Source organism: Anser brachyrhynchus (assembly GCF_964034855.1).
Source record: "Anser brachyrhynchus genome assembly, chromosome: W".
NCBI lineage: Eukaryota > Metazoa > Chordata > Aves > Anseriformes > Anatidae > Anser > Anser brachyrhynchus.
The window spans coordinates 23,913,559-23,921,623 of NC_137704.1; the positions used below are offsets into that span (position 1 = coordinate 23,913,559).

An 8,065-nucleotide genomic window follows, 5' to 3' on the forward strand; every position below is an offset into this window, starting at 1 on the left:
GCTGGAAGCTGCTCCCCGGAGGGCTCCGAGACCCTGGCACCCTAAATCACCCCCAGGTACAGCGGGCACCTCTAGAACAGGACAGCAGACCCCCAGACAGCGGCACCCGTCCCAGGAGGGCACTGGGGGCTGAGCGACCATGGGGGGTGCACATGGAGCAAATATCCCACTCTCAGAAGCGGTGCTTTGGGGCTGCACCTTCCTTACCAGCCCAGTGTCCTCGCTCCTTCCCCACCATCTCCATGAGCCCCCAGCCCTGCTGCAGCCCTGCAGCATGCACCCACCCAGTCCTGGGGACCAGGAGAGCCAAAACCCCTCACGCTGCATTGCGCCGGGCACACGGGGCTGGATGGAGCTGGGAGCCAGCACATCCCCGCTCCACAGGGTGAGCAGCAGGCAACGGGTTAAAGTGGCCACAGGCAGATTGTGGCTGGGGCTTGGTGCAGGGAAGACCCCGACTGCGGGCAGGGGAGCCCTCTGCTCCTCCACACCCATGCAACCCCAGCTCCATAGTCCTTGAGGTTGTCTCTAAGAAAGCCAGCTCAGCCTCGGAGCCAGAGGAGATGCAGGGAAAGCTTTTATTGGTATCTCCCAGCCAACATCAGCCCGGTTAAAAAAAAAATGCTTCATCTCTCAGAGAGCTGTTTAACACAGCTCAGGCAGCAATTGGTACAGGGACAGCAAACCAGGCTGCATCTGCTCAGCCCCAGTCACAAGCTCCCTGCTTCCTCCATGTGTGTGAGTGAGCGTGAGCGTGAGTGTGTGTGTGTGTGCTCTAGACACAGACATCCGCTCCCAGCATCTCGCTGTCTCCTGCATCCTCCAGCAGTGAGCGCGCGGCTCTGGCTCCCCGCGTCCCAGCTTCGCCGTTGTATCCCCCGGCGGGGATTTGCACGTGGGGCGTGGGATGTGGTGAGCACCCGTGGGTGGAGAGGTGAGCACCCGTGGGTGGCTGGGAGCAGCTGCCATTGGCATCGCGTGGGAAGCTCTCTAGGGCTCGCGATCCCAAGCAGGCCCCTGACCCTGATAAGTGGCTTTTTTTTGCTGCCGCTGGCACTTTGCCTGGTGCATGGAGCGGGCTGGCCGTGCGTCGCAACACCCATGGGTGGGTCACCCTGGGGTCCTGGTGCCAGGGAGGGTGATGGTCCTGGGATGGGGTGCCTGGGAGCGGGGGTGCAGGTGGTGTGGGAGGGTCCCGCGCAGGCATCAGGGTCCGGATGTGGGTGCTGAGGAGGGAGACGAGAAGGAGAAATGGGGAGCTAGGCAGGAGCTGTGTCTGCTGCAGGGAAAGGGACTCTGCTGTCACGGCATTTTCATCCCCCTCTGGGAGATGGAAACGTGTGACTCACCTATAAAATCAGCCATGGTGTGGCAGGATGGGCAGCTGGATCCCGCAGGGAGCGCAGTTGCCGGCTGGGTGTCCCCTGCAGGGGGGCACAGCACAGCTGGGGGTTTGCCCACTGCCCCCAGACCTCTCCACCAGGCTCCTGTGCCCCTGCAGAGGGTGGGGAGTGTGATGTATGAAGCATGATTGTTCATTATTTCCCATGGCTATATTAAGAAGGAACAAAGGGAGTCGCCAGGTGGCTGTAAGGACCTTGAGGCTCCCTGCCTGTTGCTGTCTCGGACAGAAGATTGAGAGAACTTTGTGTAAACAATATAATTGCAAAACTGATAACCCACTGTCCTATCTTAAGACAAACCAACATGACCAGTTAAGGAGGGGAAAACACCACATACCAAGCAGAGGAAGTCTACTGCCTTCATCCGCGCGACCACCAGAGGGACAGAGACGACCCCCTAGCAACAATCGACGAAGCCGCAGTACCAGGAAGGGGGTTACGTAACCCCGGAAGACCTCAGTGATAAAAGGGGACTGTGAAAGGGGGAGGGCGCGCCGTTTGGAGGAGCATGGACTCCCCGGCCGCCCAGCGCTGTTTTGCTTGCTGATCGCTTACTCAATAAACTAATTCTTTCTGGCTAAAAGAGTAATTTATAACAAATTTGGTGCCGTGACTCGGATAGAGGTACGTCGATCGGGAAGCCTATCGAAGGGGGCGCCCCGCCGATTTCGGCGGCCTTCGCCGGGACTATTCCCGTTCAGGCCCTCTACCGACGAACCCTAAATTTCGGGCAGCAAGCAAATAAAGCCGGCAAACCCCTAGGTAATCTTTGTGCACGAAGGCTGAACGAAGACCCACGGGGTGGGTAAGTATAGGCCGGTGTTCCGTTTGGTTGGGGTTGGTGTTCCTGGAGCGCGTCTGTGTGAGATGTCCAATTGAGGACGAAGTGAGTGCGGACCCCTCAGTAGTGCGGTTCCCACATCCCGCGAGGGACTGGGCCACGACCGGGGGAAGCGGCTGTGTGTGTGTGTGAAGGCGCTCCGGAAGATGGGACAGAAGAAGAGTAAGCCTTCTGGTCCCATGGGTGGGGTTAGGTTGCCCCCTATTCCCCCAGATAGCCCGCTGGGGTTAATGATTAAGAATTGGAGTGATTCCCCTTCTAGGCGGGGAAAGGACAAAGTAAAAGTGATTCATTATTGTATTGAAATTTGGGGAGGTCAGCAAATTCGAGGCGACTGTCTTTATTGGCCCGTGTCTGGGTCGTCTGACGACGGGGTGTGTCAAGCCTTGAATGTTTATGTGAATGCAAAGGAACCTTTTTGTTTAGAAGAGAGCGAATATGCGAGCTTCTGGCTGGGCTAGGGGAATCGAGTTAATTTGTATCTGTTAAAAGAAAAAGGAGGGGAGGAGAAACGTAAGAAAATGAATCGGGAATTGGAGGTCCCGGTATCACCACCTCCCTATATCCTGCCCACGGCCCCCCCAGGGCCTTCTAACTCACAGTCTTCAGGGGAGTCGGACAGTGACGTTGATCAGGGGCCGGTAACTAGGAGCCGAATTAGAAAACGGAGACAGAAATCTCAGAAACCTGAGAGCGTTTAGGGGATGTATCCATTGAGAGAAATATCTATGGGAGGCCCGCAACGCGAAATGGGGTATGTGGCGGTCCCCATTAATTCTGGGGATGTCCGCGATTTTAAGAAAGAGATGGGAAGTTTGTTGGAAGACCCCCTCAGAGTAGCAGAGCGAGTGGATCAGTTCCTAGGACCCAATGTGTACACTTGGGAGGAGATACAATCTATATTGGGGATTTTATTTACCTCGGAAGAGAGGGGAATGATTAAGAGAGCGGGGATGCGAATCTGGGATCAACAGCATCAGCAAGGTCCAGCTGCAGATGTTAAATGGCCACTGCAGAGACCTAATTGGAATAATCAGGACCCTGTACATCGTGGTCATATGCAAGATTTAAGAACCAGTATTATACAAAGAATTAGGGAATCAGTCCCGAGAGGTCACAACATCAATAAGGCCTTTAGTGAACAACAAAAAAAGGATGAAACCCCGACGGAATGGCTAGAGAGGCTGCGTAAGAGCCTGCAGCTATATTCAGGGGTGGACCCGGGGACTCCTGTGGGAGAGGCCCTGTGAAAACTCAATTCGTAGCAAAATCCTGGCTGGATATTAGGAAGAAATTAGAGAAGATAGAAGATTGGCAGGATCGGGGTTTGGACGAGTTGTTAAGAGAAGCACAGAAAGTGTTTGTCAGGAGAGAGAATGAGAAGGAGAAAAAACAGGTGCGAATGATGGTGGCGGCAGTCAGGGAAGGACAGAGGAGAATTGAGTGTAAAAAGGGGTCTGGAGTGGGTTATTGGAGGCCGGTGGGAGACGACAGACCAGTTGACCGCAGGCCGAGGGATGTGACTTGTTTTTATTGTAATAAAAAGGGTCACATGAAAAGGGAATGCTGACGGAGGATGAAAGATGAGAGGATGTTTAAGGAAGATTAGGGGTGTCAGGGGCTCTATTTGCTGGGGACCCGGAATAAGACTGAGCCATTGATAAAATTAAAATTAGGTCCCCAGTGAGAGGAGGTGGAGTTTCTCATAGATACAGGCGCTGAGAGATCTACGGTCCAAGTTCTGCCTCGGGGGTGCAAAATATCAATGGAGAAGGTACAGGTGATTGGGGCCAAAGGGGAACCGTTTGGGGTCCCCGTTATAAAAGAAGTGCTGATTGAATCTAATTCAAAACTGGGGATTAGGGTCTTTACTTTTGGTACCTGAGGCACATTATAATTTATTGGGTAGGGACTTAATAATAGAATTAGGTATAAGTCTGGAAGTGGTAGATAAGGAATTGAAAGTTAAATTGTGTCCTCTGAGAGTAGAGGATGAGCAAGATATAAATCCAGAAGTTTGGTATACTCCTGACAGTGTGGGAAAATTGGATATTGCACCTTTTAAGGTGACTATAACCAACGCAAGTGTGCCAATACGAATTAAACAATACCCCCTGTCTGAGGAAGGCAGACGAGGGTTAAAGCCTGAGATCGAACGATTGCTACAACAAGGGTTATTAGAACCCTGTATGTCCCCCTTTAACACCCCAATTTTGCCAGTAAAGAAAAAAGATGGTAAATATCGGTTGGTTCACGATTTAAGGGAAATTAATAAAAGAACAGTAACTAGATTTCCAGTGGTAGCTAACCCCCATACCCTGCTAAGTCATTTACACCCGGAAGATTGATGGTATAGCGTGATAGATTTGAAGGATGCATTCTGGGCATGTCCCCTGGAAGAAAAGAGCAGGGATTATTTCGCTTTCGAATGGGAAGATCCGGATACCCACCGAAAACAACAATTGCGGTGGACAGTGCTTCCCCAGGGGTTCACCGAATCCCCCAATTTATTTGGACAAGCATTAGAACGAATTCTGCAGGGTTATGACAGGGTACCAGGAGTAACCTTAGTACAATACGTAGATGATTTATTACTAGCAGGAAAGGATGAAACTGCTGTTAGACAAGCAAGTATACGGCTGTTAAATTTTCTCAGCCTACAGGGATTAAAAGTTACAAAATCAAAATTACAATTTGTGGAGCAAGAGGTAAAATACCTGGGGCACCAGTTAAGTAAGGGAACTAAGAAGTTAGATCCAGACAGAATCAGTGGAATATTGGCTTTAACGTCCCCGCGAACTAAAAGGCAGGTACGGCAATTGCTGGGATTAATAGGCTATTGCAGACAATGGATAGAGGATTATAGTGGAAAGGTAAAATTTCTCTATGAAAAACTCACTAGGGACGGGTTGCTGAAATGGACTAGGGAAGATGAGGAACGGCTGAACAAGTTAAAAGAGAAACTAGCACGCCCCCCAGTGTTAAGCTTGCCAGATCCGAGGAGGCCGTTTTTTTTCTGTTTGTGAACAGCGCAGAAGGCACGGCATACGGAGTGCTGGCCCAAGAATGGGCAGGGAGTAAAAAACCTGTGGCCTATTTGTCTAAATTATTGGATCCGGTTAGCCGGGGTTGGCCAAATTGCTTGCAGGTAGTGGTGGCTGCTGCCTTGTTAGTGGAAGAAGCACAAAAGATCACTTTTGGGGGGGAAATCAAAGTAATATCTCCACACAATATACGCGGGGTATTGCAACAAAAGGCAGAGAAATGGATTACCGATGCCAGATTATTAAAATACGAAGGAATTTTGATTTCCTCTCCAAAATTAACATTAGAAACAACCTCCCTACAGAACCCTGCTCAATTTCTTTATGGGGAACCAAATGAGTCCTTAGGACATAATTGCCTCCGAAACATAGAAGAGCAAACAAAGTTGAGACCTGATCTAGAGGAGGTGGAATTACCCGTCGGTGAACAGATATATGTGGATGGTTCCTCAAGAATAGTTGAAGGAAAACGAAAATCAGGATATGCGCTGGTAAATGGGAAAACATTTGCGATAGTAGAATCTGGACCTCTGAGCCCTAGCTGGTCGGCCCAAGCTTGCGAGCTATATGCCATATTGCGGGCCCTAAAACTGTTGAAGAATAAAAGTGGTACAATATATACAGATTCAAAATATGCTTATGGGGTAATACATACATTTGGTAAAATATGGGAAGAAAGGGGGCTCATCAATTCACAAGGAAAGGGTATAATACATCAGGAATTGATTGCCCAGGTTTTACAAGCTATTAGGGAACCTAAAGAAATTGCTGTAGTGCATATAAAAAGGCATCAAAAGGGCCTCACCCCTCAGGTAATAACCTGGCGGATCAGGAGGCAAAGAGGGCAGCATTAATGAGTATAAGAATTATAAGAACGAGGAAAGAATGCCCAGACTGTGGAAAAGACTTAAAGGAATTTCCATGTTATGCCTGTTGGAAGGATTTCGGCTTTGATGCCATACAATGTAGTTGCTCATTCCGGGAAGAGGAGGAAGGGAAAAATTCGCATTGCTACTTACACGGGCCCATATATACATTGCTCTGCTTTACGCAGCCAGAAAAGGATAAAATGGCTCAAATGGGTATAAAAGAGACAGATGAGGGTAAATGGGTATTGCCCAATGGACGGGAAATGCTCCCTAAGTCTGCAGCTTTAAGACTGCTATGGAGGTTTCATGAAAACACTCATTGGGGAGCTCAAGCACTAGTGGATCAATTTGCTACGAGGTATACGTGTATTGGAATATACAATGTAGCAAAACGAGTTGTGAATGATTGCCTTGTCTGTAGGAGAGTGAACACCCGACAAATGAGAAAAAGAGTGTTAGGAGGTCGGGAACTGGCGCACCGGCCTTTTGCTAAAATCCAGCTGGATTTCACAGAGCTTCCAAAAGTAGGAAGGTACAAATACTTATTAGTGATTGTAGATCATCTCACGCATTTTGTCGAAGCTTTCCCAACGACGAGGACAACGGCCCATGCCGTGGTGAAAGTACTATTAGAAAACATTATCCCGAGATTCGGGATTATAGAAACAATTGATTCTGACCAAGGTCCGCACTTTGTGTCGAAAGTGTCCCGAGAGACTATGAAAGCTTTGGGGACAAATTGGGAATATCATACTCCGTGGCACCCTCAAAGCTCTGGAAAGGTGGAACAAATGAATGGTGAAATTAAAAAACAACTAACAAAGCTTATGATGGAGACAAAGACCTCCTGGGTGAAATGTTTACCGCTTGCACTATTGAATATCCGAACACAGCCCCGAGCCGATGTTGGAATTTCACCTTTTGAAATGCTGTATGGTATGCCTTATGATTTAGAGATGCCATCTGATCACCCCCAGGTACAGGATATCCAATTAACACCTTATTTAATACAGCTTATAAACCGACGGAGGGAGTTACAAGCAAAAGGCTTGGTGGCACAGCGTCCCCCGTTAGATATAGCAATCCATAGGATACAACCTGGAGATAGGGTTCTAATTAAGACATGGAAGGAAACATCTTTAACACCACAGTGGGAAGGCCCCTATGTTGTTTTACTTATCACAGAGACAGCTATCCGGATGGCTGAGAAGGGGTGGACACATGCCAGTCGCATGAGAGGACCAATCCAGACAAGCGAATGGGAAGCGGTCGCAGGCCCTGATGACTTAAAGCTCACGTTGAAATGAACTCGATAAGTATAATATATACTGTCACTGTCTATGTATCGTAAAAAGGGGGAGGAGGGGGACTCTGTGTGATCGGTGACAGGTCGAGAGGTCGCGGCTACCCGAGAAACTCCCCTGAAGAACACTACTGCTGCCGAGAAGAACCTGCACCTTGTAGTTCGCTGCAACCGAACTGACAAGCTAGGCAGAGAGTGAAACAGTGGGGAACTGTGTGGCCAGGTAAAAAAATAAAAAAAAAAAAACTCCAGAAAATGAGCCCTAGCCACTTTTTGCGATACATAGTAATAGGTGCAATTGTTTTCACTGTTCCTGGGTCTGCGCACCCTCATAGACCTTTTATTTGGAGCCTAATTAGATGGGAAGATCACCATGTTGTGCAGCAAATAACCACCGCTGGGGGCCCTAGCTTTAGGGTCTTACTGTGTGACCTTGTGACATGGGGCAAAAACATAGCAAACGCGTTCTGGTCAATTGAGCTTCTATATGTGCCCAAGTTCTAACCCAGGAAGACCGTACTGTAATTATCCACATGAATACTTTTGTGCTTATTGGGATTGTGAGACTATCGCCACAGACTGGAATCCCGGAGCTGGAGCAGATA

General features: G+C 49.1%; 1 long non-coding RNA gene across 1 annotated transcript; it reads left to right on the forward strand.

Annotated features, from left to right (window-relative positions):
* Positions 1 to 535: 535 nt before the first annotated feature.
* LOC308184918 lies at positions 536 to 7,751 on the forward strand. The gene is made up of 2 exons (XR_013943037.1): positions 536 to 2,208; positions 7,343 to 7,751. It is a non-coding gene; the product is annotated as an uncharacterized lncRNA (long non-coding RNA).
* Positions 7,752 to 8,065: the final 314 nt, after the last annotated feature.